We start from the raw sequence: 14,004 nt of genomic DNA on the forward strand, positions 1-14,004 counted from the left end.
TACTCGTTCGACAAATATGTTTTGCGAAACATTTTATATTTCTATCATCATGTCAATTCATAATATAATCTGCATAATTTGGTAATACTCTTAATTTCAATTTTTATTTATTTAGTATAGATTTTTATATACTGGTACAGTATTTGTTATAAAAGTATTTTGTCTTGTTATAAAAGTAACACTCCTTTTATAAAACTATTTTATTTTATAAACATATAATTTATGTGTGTTACGTGTAATTTACATATTAATTAATAAATCAGTTTCCAAATTTAATACTATAATTAACAGATACAGCGTTAAGAGTTAATTTGGTTAATTAAATCACTGGAAAATTTATAAACAAATTATAAAAATAAGAATAATTAACGAATAGTTTACGTAAAACATAAGACAGGGTTATAAAGATCGCAACTCAGGATTATAGCGCTTATTTGTTTATTGTCTTAACTTGTTTCATCTATCTCTCGCTGAACACAAGCGAAAGCGAGATGAGAATAAAGCAAAATGTAAATAGAAGTGAGCGAGAGAGAAACGTGAATAAATGACTAAAAAACTGCCTCTCGACAATGGTCTGTCAACATTTTGGCTGGAGGAACTAAAGAGCAGCAATTATTAAATTAGTTGCAATTACCAAACATTAAAACAAAGAAATTATTTGACCTTAAGTATTTGACGGGCAATTTTCTCGGCAACACGTATTTCGAAAGTTAATGCTCCGCTTCGCGATTTTCGCGAAAAGAATCGAACCGACGTATCGAAGCAACTGCTTTTTACTTGGGCTTCCCGGACTTCATGGTGCGTGCGCGACTTCCGAGACTCCTCATATTTTTCCTATGCGCATCTTTTAAGAATGAATCGCTCTAAGGCGGGCAATAAACGCCTCCCCGTGACCCTCTTCCTTATCCGTATTTAAGTGCCGTTAGCGTCGCGCGCGCGTTAAGAAAGTTTGGTGCGCCGCGCAGCGTCGTTGCCGCCGTTGTATCGATATCGCGCTCGTAACAGCGAAGGGTCGAGTTGGTTGACCTCGCATAAAGTGCGGGGCTTGTGGGTCGTGTGTTGGATATCTTGAAAATCTCGTGGGTCAGGGCGTGGTGCCGACGACGACGACGACGACGACGACGATGACGACGACGACGACGACGACGACGACGACGACGTCAACGACGAGGTCTACAATCAGGCTCGTGTGTCTCACGGTGGTGGTGTGTGCAACGGGGGAGAGTTACACGCGCTACCGCCTCACCTCTCTCCTCCCTGTGTACACATCGCCATATACTCACGCGTCTCACACACGCACACACACACACACACGTGCGTAAAACTTACACAGCCGCCGCGAGTCGACCGCCCATTCTGATTAGTGGCAAATAATACCCGTAACAATAGCTACCGCTCTCCATACTCGGCTTGTCCGTCGCACTCACACACGAACGCACCGTTATGTTCATGGGTTTGTGTGGCTGGCCTGCGCGTGACTCTCGGCGTTGGTGCGTGCGTGCGTGCGTGCGTGCGTGCGTGCGTGAGTGCGCGCGTAAGATCCTTTGTGCCACTCTCATAGAAGGGTCCGACGGCGCCCTTTGCGCGGAAGCCCCGAAGACACGAGCCAGTCAATCCCCATCTGTTTTCGATTCGTCCCCTCTCCCGCCCTCTCACCGCTCTGTGCGTGATTCTCTTGCGCCCTACGTCCGCGGAATTTCGATGATCTCCGCGTAGAAACAGATTTATCGTGGCTCCTTCCGAGCTTCTCGGACGCTCTTTCTCTCTCTCTCTCTCTCTCTTCTCTCTCTGCCCGCTTCCTCTCCTTCTCCCGGTCTCTTGACCGCTTCGGTATCGATCACGAAGCGGCCAGCTTGATATCATCGTATCCGCCGTGCGTTCTACCTCTTTTTTTTCCCTACTTCCTTTTTTTACCTCCGCTTCTTAGGAGCGAGTTGTACTGATATACGATGCGTTGCATTCTTTATGGGCGATTTATCCGCGATGCGAAAGCGGAAGTGAGGGCGAACGCACGAAGGCGCTATTTTTGCTAGTTCAATTTCCTGACGCGCTAAAAGAAGTCACGCACGTGACCACGACGAAGACGCCGACGACACCGACGACGTTGAAAAAGACGACAACAGTGATCTCTCAGCTGCTGCTCCTCTCGCGATATTCCGTTATCTAGTTTTCCCTTTTGTTTAGGGTCGCTTCTTATCATCGTGCGGGAGCGACGAAAGTTATCGTTCGATCGTTGGTTGCGAGCGAGACGTCATCAAGAAATAAATGGTCGAGGAACGAGGAGGTTAAGCTGCTTTTTCGCTGCTTAACCGCGCCCCTTCGTTATCCGAGTCTTGGCAAGACTTCCGACGTTAAAGAGAAGCACCGTGGCAACGTTCGGAGACAGGTCGGAGGTTAAGCCCCTGAGCTTAAGGTTACGGTTAATAGTGGCGATTAACCCTTTACGAAGCCAATCTTTAAACGTGGATAAAAAATCACGCGAGATTAGCGAGGGATATTGGAAACTGCTCGACAGGCGGAGAGAGAGGGCGGCGACGTCGGGGACGACGTCGGCTGTGAGAGCGCGAAAGATCTCGTTTTATTGAGATAATCGAATCGCTGGTGGAATCTTACAACGAATGCGCAGGTGGTGTGTACGCGCTATTAAATTCTTTCACTTCATTAATCACGCAGAAAGTGCCGCAAGATGTGATTTGCAATTTGCCGTGTTACATACACATTTTTGTTATAATTTGTACGATTTAATTCTCCAATTATTGCGTTTATCGCGCTCATTAAATATCAAATTATTTATTTTAAATAATAAACGATAAAATAACGCGATGTGCGTGTGTCGCCGCGTGTAAACATTTTCTGACCAGCGAAAATTCACCCTCGCAATTTTGCCGGATGTAATTTTAGCCCAATGACGATTTTACTTGCTAGAAAGAGGAGAACGAAACTGTCGATTTGATATAAAATAATAAAAAGCGACGCGCTGCCCACAGAAAAATACGTACTGCATTCAAGTGTGTGTGAGTTCTTGTTCCGATATTTTTTCTTGTTTCATATTCACGTACTTCATAAATTCGCATATTCCCAAATCTATCACAACTTTGTTAGAAATAGTAAATTCAATCCGAATCCTAGCAAGTTCAACATTCCAATCCAGAATATTGAATTAAAACAAGAATTTGGTTTGCTTATCACACAGAGTCGAACCAACACTTTTTTTTACATGAGATTTTATAATATTCTTCACTTCAATAAAAAAAAAATGATTGATCCAATTAAGGTTATAGCTATTTTGTATTCTAACCATATCTTTTGGTTATTCTAACAAAAATGGTAATAGTAATATCCATACAAAGTTATTTTCACTAACATCATAGTGGAATTTAACAAAAAAAAATGATTCTCTCAGCCATAATTTATAATAATAATTATTCTTCTCCTGTGATTACAGTTATAAATACCAAACATTTTTTTTCAGTGCGAAATGAATCGTTTTTTTTTCAGGACGTAACAATGAATTTTTCTCAAATTTGTGTGACGAGTGTATTTTAACTATTTTATTATTAGGGGAATCTTCTTTATTGAAGGCAACTTAAAACGAAATCTAGTAATTACTTTTCTTAACAATAGAATGACATTTTCCCGGGTGTGTGCGCGCGCACTGTCACAACGAAAAAAGGATTTGAAGAAATCAAAATTTGGTTAAAATGAATCAACCAAATGTTTAGTAATTTAATTGCAGCTATTTACTTTCTCGAAAATATATTTACTTAATCGCTAAGTAAAGCAAAATAGTGACAATCAAATTTTTCGGTTGTAATTACCAAACAATTGATCCCATTTCAAACAAATCTTTCTTTCAGTGCGTCTCGCGATGGCGCTCTGTGGCAGGATTATTCCTGCCGATTATACGCCTCGTGTAGATGAGGCGACGATAAACCTCCTTATCGCTTACACCTCGAGTCGTTCATCGTAAGGCTAGTCGCGTTACACTGGCGACCCAGATACATTCGATCCTTCGTTATCGCACAGGGATCTCGAGTTCTAGTCAGCAGAAACCACCTAACTCCCCTCTCCCCTCGCCCCGGAAAGCCCCTTCATGAAAAAGCATCGATCTCCAATTCATCTCCTGTCCGTGACGCGCGATCGAGCAGCGGAGCGGAAAGCTCGCCGCAAGCGGAAGTCGGTACGGTCTCGGCGGAGAGGCTCCTTTTTTAGAACGAGAATAATGACTCGAATTACGGTCATTTTCTGTGCGACCGCACAGGTGTCCGATTGTGCGCGCGATGGGATTCGCTCGGTGTACACACGTCGCGTCGCGTCACGCACACACGCGCACACGTACACACGTTGCATCGCGGTGGCTAGCCACCGCCGCCGCCGCCACCGCCGCCACCACTATCGCCGCCGTACACGTGTCACCTGCACTTCCACTGCACGTCAGTAGCCGGCGTTGCGAGGATATAGTAAAACTCGCGCCGCGCGAGGCTGACGAGGTGCACGACCGACCGCGGTAAACGCGCGGCGCGCGGTGTATTTGAAGAGTTGGATTTAAAATCAGCTCGAGTGGGCGCCGGCCCGAAACGCGTGCGCCGCCCTGAAACGCCCGAAAATCTCGCTAAATACATCGTGCGGCGCTCCGCATAAGAGGCGTTCGTGAGAAGCACACATGTTTCGATTGCAAATTTACACGCGTTTTTGCGCGGACATCTCGCGCGTAATTTCGAGCGCACCGCTTGCCGTGTATGTGCGTCTGCAACCGGAAAATTGGAGTCTGTGCACTCGTTCGCGAAATGGTTTCATTCAACACATTTCTTCTGCCTTAAATTAGGAGCATCAAATTTATTTCATTTCATTACAAAACGGTGAACATTTGCATTAAAATGGCTGCACTGAATAGTCACGATTGTGAGCTGCTGTTCATGAACCTGCACGGTAATCCGTTATGACAAGAGTCGAAGTGACTGACATACGAAACGTCAGACGTCACAATTGCAACGGAAGTGAAAAAGCATTGGTGTCTTTATTGTACTTTTATTTGATAGGTAAGAGTGTAAGAAGGAGTCACCGTCAAAGGAGTCCATTCCACTCAAGACGCTCTCAACTTCATTAGAAAAAAATTCACTCAAATTCAATTCACTTGTCAAACGAATATATTAGATTGTATACTAGTGTATACTAAATTTCAAAACAGTTTGCCTATTTTTTTCGTATGTAACTTGAGACGCAGCCCATGACCCAACGAGAGAATATAACTTTTGGAAATCCAAAACAAATGTTTTCTCATTAGACTGTCGACTATGTTTCAAAACACATTGAGAAAAAAAGAAAGGAAAAGGTTTCACAAGTGTACAAGCGCGATGTAAAAGTCGGTGTTGTTAATTATATTGTCCCAAAACGACTCGGCGGAATGCTGTTCTGAGTGGCGATCAGAGTGCAACACTCGCGATACCGTCGACACGAGAGACGCGAGAGCCGATCGTCTCTTTTGCATCATGCATACGTCGACGCTAATGACGTTACCCGAGCGCTTTCTCACTTTACTCCGCGCTAAACCTACTTTGGTTAGATTATTAACTGTCAGCCGGGACTCGCGCACTTATTACCTCAGTTATGGCATCCCGTCGATAACGGAGCACGGGTCCCGTGTCAGGACTCTTTCTGCCCTTGGAGTCCTGTCGAATCCTCGTCCCTCGTTACCGCGACTTTAGATCTCGGAGCAGCGCACGGGTCACTATTTAATTGAACGCCCTCCGGTCCGCCATTATACAGAAAAGCCTGTTCTTCTCCGCCGGCAGTTCGCGTCCGGAATATCGAGGTCGCCCCGTATATCACCGCCCGGAAAAATCGCCATTGACATCCGATCGCGGTTCCGCCACTGACCGAGTTCTCCTTCTATCTCAAACACGACGTTCGTTCAAGGCGATGTCATCGGAAAAGGGGCTAGACACGCAGCGTCGACGGCAGCTTATCGATATAGAGAGTGTCGCGGGACCTCGTGCTCCTCAGGTTCTTTGATAGTCTCCGAGCTGAATTTCTTCCTGGCAAGATTCTGCTGGTTGAGAGGGCGAACGGGCAATCGTCGAAAGAACTTCAATACCCGCGACAGAACATCGTGCCAATCGAGCGAACCATAAACTATATAAATAATAAAAAATTATAAATACGTCATGAAGAGAAAAACAAAAGATATATCTACAGTAAAATACATTGACACTTGAATGAGTGAGGAATATTAAAAAGGTCGCAAAAAGAGTGGGAAAGGGAGACGTGCTATCTGTAGTCTTTCAGATAAACCCATTTGCCTTTGCACGCCTGCCTAGGGGTTAAACCTGAAGTAATATCGAACAATGGACAATGAGAGTTCTAACGAATCAAAATTTGCTGTTCAGTCGCCACGTCGAGAATTTGCTGAGGAGGCGAGCCGAATATTTTCCTTCACTCACAGCCCAGAAACCGTGTGTCACCTCGATATCTCTTTTTTTATTGCGGAAAAATTGACGTCAAATTCAATATTAGGATCGGTGAATCCGGGGATACCCCCGAGTGCGGTCGTGTATTGCGCGCGAACGGGCACGCGCGTTCGATGTTCGGCGTGGAGGAGCAGGCGGGTGGTGAACGGAAGACGAATAGACGTGGAGGTGTGTTAGAAAATCCCTGTGAAAAATTGATTGCGACGCGAAAAGCGCGTTCATACGGGCCGGAGTAAATCGCATTTAATTATTTCTTGGCCACGCCGCGGCGGCAAAAGTGGATCCGACGGCGCGCGCTCGCACTCTCGACGGCTCTGCTCGGCTGAATGCGCAGCGACGATTATACTCGCCTCGAAAAACAGAGAGGAGAATTAACGCCTGACCGTACCCCCCTTTCTCTCTTTTTCTCTCTTTCTCTCTCTTCGTCCCTTTATCCGTTCCTTTCTTCCTCTTCCTCTCTCCTTTTCTCTTCCTCTCTTTATTCATCTCTCTCCCGTCCGTGTAAATCCGCTTCAGAAACAGGCTAATTTTAATAGGTCACTGTGCATTATTCAAGCAATTGAAACGTCGTGCTTGCTGCATCTCGCGCGTTAACCCGACCTGCGTGTTTCGAATGTGCGGACGTATATAGCCGCATAGAAATTTCGCAGGATTTTCCCAGATACAGCATACAGATTCCGATTAGAATGGTCAAATTTGCCCCAAAGTTGGTAATCCTACCACTGCCCCAATTGGGATCCTATTCTTGTTCCAAACATGGATTCTCCGTCCAGAATAGGAACAGAAGTACTATGGGAACGCGCGTTTTTCTTTTTTAATCGATAACATCGGTGTACTTTCATCGGTATCAAAAGGAGAATTTTACTTTTATTTATCAACCGTTTTATCCAATAGGACAAAAAAATTTTTTTAATACTGAGTATTTTATTGAGTAATTAAATTATTTGAAAAATTTACATCTTTCGTTCGATTCTTCGAAACAAGATGAAGATCAGAAAAAATATCGGAAAAACCTAAAGTTGTCCGTTTAGAATCGCTGGATATTTATCTAAAAAGATATAATCTCATCCTTTGCAGAATTCTCTTGCATATCGTTTCAAGAAAAGTCTTTTGAAACTGAAAGGAAAATATTCTAAATGCAATATTATTAATCAGAGCAGAGTAAGGGAGCGATTATTTTGTGTAATTTTTATGCGTTTTTCAATTAATATAGTTTTAAAAGTTTTCGTTTAGAATATGGGATTACAGAAAAGGGCGCCTTACAACTGTAGTTTTTTTTTGGATGTTAGAATATCTTCACGGAAAGAAGAGTATGGTTGGGTCACGCATAAATCTGGCTGATTCAATATTGAATCTGGTTAACACAACCAGATTTATGTGCGGACCGACCATACTATTTTCTCCGTGTTTCTTTCAGCTTTAGAAGAATTCTCTTGAGGTCACAACGCGAGAGGATTCCGCTGAGGATGAGATTATATTTTTTTGGGTATTACACTTCTAACCAGAACTACCTCAAATGTTTCGGGAAATCGCACTAGATGCAAATTACGTCCCGATAATTCGTCTTTGTGTTCCGTAAAGGCGAATGTAGGACCGCGCGTTTCGCCGGCGGCTCAGAGCCGCGTCTCTTGCCGAACCATCTCGCCTTCAATCGGACATAATAAAGAACGTAGCTGCGATAAGGACTGTCGTCGTTGTGTCAAGGCCGAGCGATTTCTCGTTATCTACAGTTATCCACCTGCGCGACGCGTAACCCACAAAGATATCGATCGGATCGTTTCCGACGTTCGATCGCTCGCGTCAAATCGTCGCCGATATCGTCGTCGACCGACATTTCTCCGGGCTGACCGTTTCTCCAAACTGATGCGAGAAAGCTGCAAGGAACATCAAACACATAGATACACACGCGCGCGCGCCAAATACACACAGCCATCAACCACGTGGACGTGAATCACGATCGGTGCTCGACGCGTAAAGGCGATTATCGAAAGTTTGCTGACGTGTTTTTCCAGTCTCTGATTTCGAGGCACGTCGACTCGCGCCGGTTAACACCGAGGTCTCCGGTTCGGTTGTGCGCTATGGCCGCCGGTGGTACAACGGATACGTGTAAAGGGAAGTGGAAAAATAAAGTGGATACGCTAGCTCGTTAACCTTTAAGTACTCCGTGAGCCCCTCGCCGGAACGTTACACGCTCGGTGGCCGATTCTACACGGAGGTTTGCTTAATCGCGACAAACTGGATGCGGGCGAAGCTTTGTTTTACCGGCCGCGGGATCGTATCAGTCGCCGTAAATTGCGCGACACTTAGCATAGCGAGACGTCGCCTGAAAATCACACTGTGATCAAACGTCAAACTGCGTGCACTTTGCGGCAGGGTGGACAGACAGACAGACAGACAGACAGACGGGCGGGCGGGCGGGCGAGCAGAGGAGAACGGTTTCATCGATCGCGCGGCCGCAAGAAAAATAATATCCCGCGAGATCGAGGACCTTCGAAGAGAGAGCTTTTATTCTCGCCCTCACTAATGGAACTACGTTTATTAAATTGTTTTCATTTTGACGATTTCGCTCGCTATTTTATAGACATTATGAACGATAACGAGAATCCGAATGGCAAGCGACGTGCAAAAACCTGGTCACGAGCTATTCTACATGCGCGAGCGCGAATATTCCTCTCTCTCTCTCTCTCTCGCTTTCCATACTATCAATATTAGTTGTTCCGCTAGCACTGAAAATACTAATTCCGTGCGCAGCGAGAGCAGAGTCATATCATTGGATATAATGACCAGTCTCGCCTGATACAGCTGCACGGCGATCAGATGGACGCATATTCCAGCGTGCGCGTGTTATTTGCAGGCAAATAATATCTCAAATTCGCTGCAACGGCTTTAATCGCGTTTGTAGTCGCGCGCTGTCGTTTCATCGCGGACGGGTGGAACTAACAGGCGCGAGAGGAAAACCCGCTGGAAAACTGGCTGCGGATCAGGCCGCTGCCTCATTTTTTTCCTTCAACCGCGAAGCCGCCGCCGTAACGGTGATGCGAAAAAGATCGATCGCCGACAGCGTCAATCACGGCCAGTGGACATAAAAGGGATTACCGAAACTTCACTAATGTGATTTCCTTCCGTCGTCGTCGTTGTCCTTGTCGTTACTTGGCCACCCCCGATATGCGCGTTACTTGCAGTTCGACCGCGTGTCAATGGCAACCCAGGAAATGCAACAAGAAGGCCCCGTCGAAGAAGCAGATCGATAAGACGCCCCACGCACACTCACGTCGTTCCCACGTGTGTGTATGTGGCCGCGAATTTTCCATTGTGCGCGAAGATTCCGCCACGGGAAATCTATCGTCGCGTTTCGAGACGCAATATCGAGCACGACTACATCGTCGGGGTCGCGATCGTTAAAAGTGCAGTTATTCCTCGCGCTGACAGGATATGTCTGCTCTTCTTTTTTTTGCGCCCCTCGATATTATATTTTATTATTATTTGCGTTATTATTTTTCGTACGAATCGGAGAGACCGGAGACATCTCGGACATCGATAAATGAATTTTGCTAGACCGATGATTTCCGTGTGCACGTGCATGCATGGACAACGAGCCGCCGCGAGCGCCCTCCCGATCAAGGGGGAAGTAGAAACGAGTCCGAAGGCATCGCTCGGCCATCGTGCAATCACCCAGATAGACAAGTGTACGTGTGAATTTTCCAGTAACCTTATTACTCGATCTGTAAAGATTGCATCTCTCACCAGCGTCTCATATTTTACATCTATCGTGAAATAATGCGAAAGAGACACGCAAAAAAGATTACCAAAATTTACTTGAAATAGCGTGTTATCCAAAATGTAATATGAAAATCTGAATGTTCACTAATTTTGTTGCTGCGTATAGAAGATACAACAGAAAATTTGTGTTATTTTGATATAAATTTAATGATTAATTCGATAAAATATAAATGGGATAAAATATTCGATAAAATATATAAATTTTATAGTAAAACTTGTTACAGAATTTTGTAGCCAAGTAAGAAGTCGACATTCTGCAGTAATTGACTATTCTTTTACTTTATATATAGTGCTTATATTTAAGAAATGTGCTATCCAAAAATTTTTCTATGTTTCTAGCAATATTTGCTACATTTGTATCTTTAGCAAATTGAAAAGAATTTATATGAAAAGAACTATAATGTATATATTATTTTTGTATAAATTTATCTCATAAAGTAGTTATAAAGCAAAGTTGCCATCAGAATCTCACGTTGTGGTAATTAGAAAAGTCGATCTAGGCAGTTTATTCTTGTAGTATTACAAACATAGTAAAAAGATTGAATAGAATTTACATGAAAAATTTAAAAGAAAAGAAAAATTGAATATTCTCTTTACGCATATTTGCTTCATAAATGTAATTATAAAACAGCTGTATTGTTTTTATCACAGATTTTCACGTCGTGATAATCATAAAAGTATCTAATGAAAGAAAAAGAAGGAGAGAGGGGGAGGGGGGAGAATGAGAGAGAAATTGCGATTCTTTTTCCTCTTTTCCAATGAATTTTACAACATATCCGTGCCCGATGGGAAAATTTCTTTCTTTTCTTTTTTAATAATTCCCGCAAGATAAATTTTTGCCTTCCCGATGTTTGTTGAGCTGTGAAAATGTTGCGATCTTTCCGCCATCGGGCCGACTGCAATTTCGAGTCACATGTGCCGTAGACACACAATTGCGGAATTGCCGTTACAGTTCGGTAAATTCCCGTTAACGATTCTTAGGGAGCTCTCGTCTGGCGGCCCGAATGCGAGACTCCTATCAATCCGCGACCGTGCCAAAGGGCGTGCAGATACAATCATGACGTTTAATCACGATCGTTCGAACCGCCTGTTAGCCGGTACTCTAATTTTTGTCTCGAATCACCGGTATCTTCGGCGACATGAAAGGGGCCACGGATGCTGATTGCATCGACGCCGTCAATCACACAGAGCACCCGGCAAAAATTGCGATTGTTGGAACCCCGGTAACGCGATTTCCGCGAGCGCGCGACGCTCTTTCCCGCGCAGCGTCAATCGCGCGCGCGAGCGAGCGAGCGAGCGAGCTTTCGCGTTCGCGCGCTTCAATTACGCGTCGTGCGCGACGGCTGGATTGTATACCAAAAGATCATATTGCAAACGGATAGACGAACGTAACAGAGAAGCGAGAAAGGTAGAATAGACGAGAATCGCGTGGAATCGTTAAAAGCGTGCATGGCCTCTCTCTTCCCTCTTTTTTCCCTCTCTATCTCTATCTCTCTCTCTGCCACGGAGCATGAATACAGAAAGCTGTTTTGCAGCGGCTGAATTAGAGTCGATATGATGTTTACGATAACAGGGGGTGCGCTGCATAAATAACTAATATAATTTTATTTGATCGTACATGTTTATAATTAAACGAAACACTCCCCGCACGTGCACCGGGGGGAATAGTAGAGCTAACGCGTGTTTGTTGTCTCACTTTTATCTTTCTGTTTAGTATCTTACTCGGCGGAGTCTCCCGTAATTGGCGCGATGCCACGACCGAAATATTATCGAAATAATCCCGAGTCCCTAACGCCCGCGGCGACTCCACATTGAGCAAGAAAGGGGGTTGAGTTAACGAGACTTCGTTCGAGCCAACAGAATTCGTTCGAGCAAACGTTCAGTCGATTGAACGAATTGCACAGTTGCCGCAACGATCTGAATCGATCGATTCAATGATCGCGATTCGGTCCGGTAACTGTGTGTACCAACGCGACTCATTGTTGCGTTAACGTGTCATTTGTTCAATCGTTGCGATATCACTTTGTGGAGGCGAGCGATTTTGTCGGTCTCCAACGTTTTCTCGGTGCGCGGCCGCGATTTTCTGTCGTCATTATTCGCCCGTAGTTAAAACACGTCAAACGCGCCTCGACGTTGAGCGAGAGCGCGTCCGTTGCGGAAAATCGCGCGCGCTTTTCGCGATGTGGTTTTCATCGATTCAGGCCGCGCGCGCTCGATCGCGTTGCCTTTCTAATTCTAGCCCCGGTTGAAACGACGTGCAAGGCAGACAGAGAGAGGGAGAGAGAGGGAGGGAGGAGGAGAGCGACCGGTATTGTCCACGGAATGACGATCGCGCGGAGATTTTTCCTACCGGGAGAACGGATCCCCGCGGTGATACGACACGGCGTGAAAGCCGATTCCGTCGACGCCGTCAATCACGGCGCGCCGGATATAAAAGCGATTACCGAAACATCGCTAATGTGATTTTCCCGGCGAACGGTCGTGAGCCCTCTCTCATATCGGCGACAGCGTGTATTGACTTTTGCTCGGCTCCTCGTGAATGAAAGATGGCGCCGTGCGACCGGTCGATACGCGCGTCCGGCGAAATTCCTTCCGCAAAATCACCGGCTGCGACAACGCGCCCGCTGGCGCCCAGAACCGCGCGCGCCGCCCGCTGCGCGGCTAAAAACCGACCGAGTGCAAGCTGAAAGTCCGCATGCGATATTTACAAGAGAAAAACCCAGAGCTGGGAGAGAAAGAGAAAGAGAGAGAGAGAGAGGGTGGTTCTTGGGGCAACGACAGTCTCGCAGCAAAACGCCGTAAATTCGAGCCGGTCGCGCTGTTTGCGAGCGTGTTCGCGGCTTGTTTTATCGTCGTAAGTATAAATCCGTATTATCGCGTGTGTAAATCCGTTATAATGCGATCGTTTGTAAAAAATGTAAGTGTGCACTCTCGGCCGATAAATCCAGAATCCCTACTCGCTGCATTTTAGCGTGCGCTTTTCTTTGCGAAACTGTGACGCGCGAATTTCCCAACTGGAAATTCACCCTATGATACCGATTAGGTTGATCCCAATCAATTGTCTGGTTTGACAAGTTGATGTTGTCCTGATTAACGATAATTCTATCGTCAAAGAGTTACTACCCTAAACATAACGAAAAATAAACCCTAAACGCGGGCAAATTTTAGCGCATTTTCACGACTTCCACGTAAAAACGATCACGTAAATCCAATACTTTGTTCTTAATCAGTGTAAAAAGTAACGAAGAATATGTTTTTCCGATTCAACGTTAAAGATAGTTACGAAAAAGAAAACAAACACATGCTTTTAAGAATAATAATGTTTCAAGAATTTGTCTTTGGGTAAATTTTACATCCACGTTGAGAGTTCCAATAATTAGGATTAAGGAAATTCAATTGGAAAGTCACATTCTCTACGCGACACTTATTCCATCTTCTCGTTCTTAAAAGGCAAAATTCGTTTTCAAGGCGGCGGGACGGAAATCGCGGAAATGTCGCATCGATGCGGCGACGGTGACCTGTTCTTGGTTTGCTTCGTTGAATATTTGAAAGTAGCGCAAATATCGCCTCCCTCTCCCTTTCTCACGCTCTCAATGAGAATGAAATGCAAAAGGCGGGTGGAAATACCGCCCTTCGGCCACGACGGGTCCTTCAGCGGTGTCCTTATCGAGAGCTCGCAGGCAGCGTGGATCCGTGTAGATCGTCTAAGCGCTCTCTCTCTCTCTCTCTCTCTCTCTCTCTCTCTCTCTCTCTCTCT

General features: G+C 45.1%; 1 protein-coding gene across 1 annotated transcript in view; it reads left to right on the forward strand.

Annotated features, from left to right (window-relative positions):
* LOC116843475 overlaps positions 1-14,004 on the forward strand; it is a 354,588-nt gene that overhangs the window by 96,457 nt on the left and 244,127 nt on the right. The window lies entirely within an intron of this gene.

This window comes from Odontomachus brunneus, unplaced genomic scaffold (genome assembly GCF_010583005.1).
Source record: "Odontomachus brunneus isolate Ranch 3 - 2012 unplaced genomic scaffold, Obru_v1 Obru_scaffold_033, whole genome shotgun sequence".
NCBI classification, from domain to species: Eukaryota; Metazoa; Arthropoda; class Insecta; order Hymenoptera; family Formicidae; genus Odontomachus; species Odontomachus brunneus.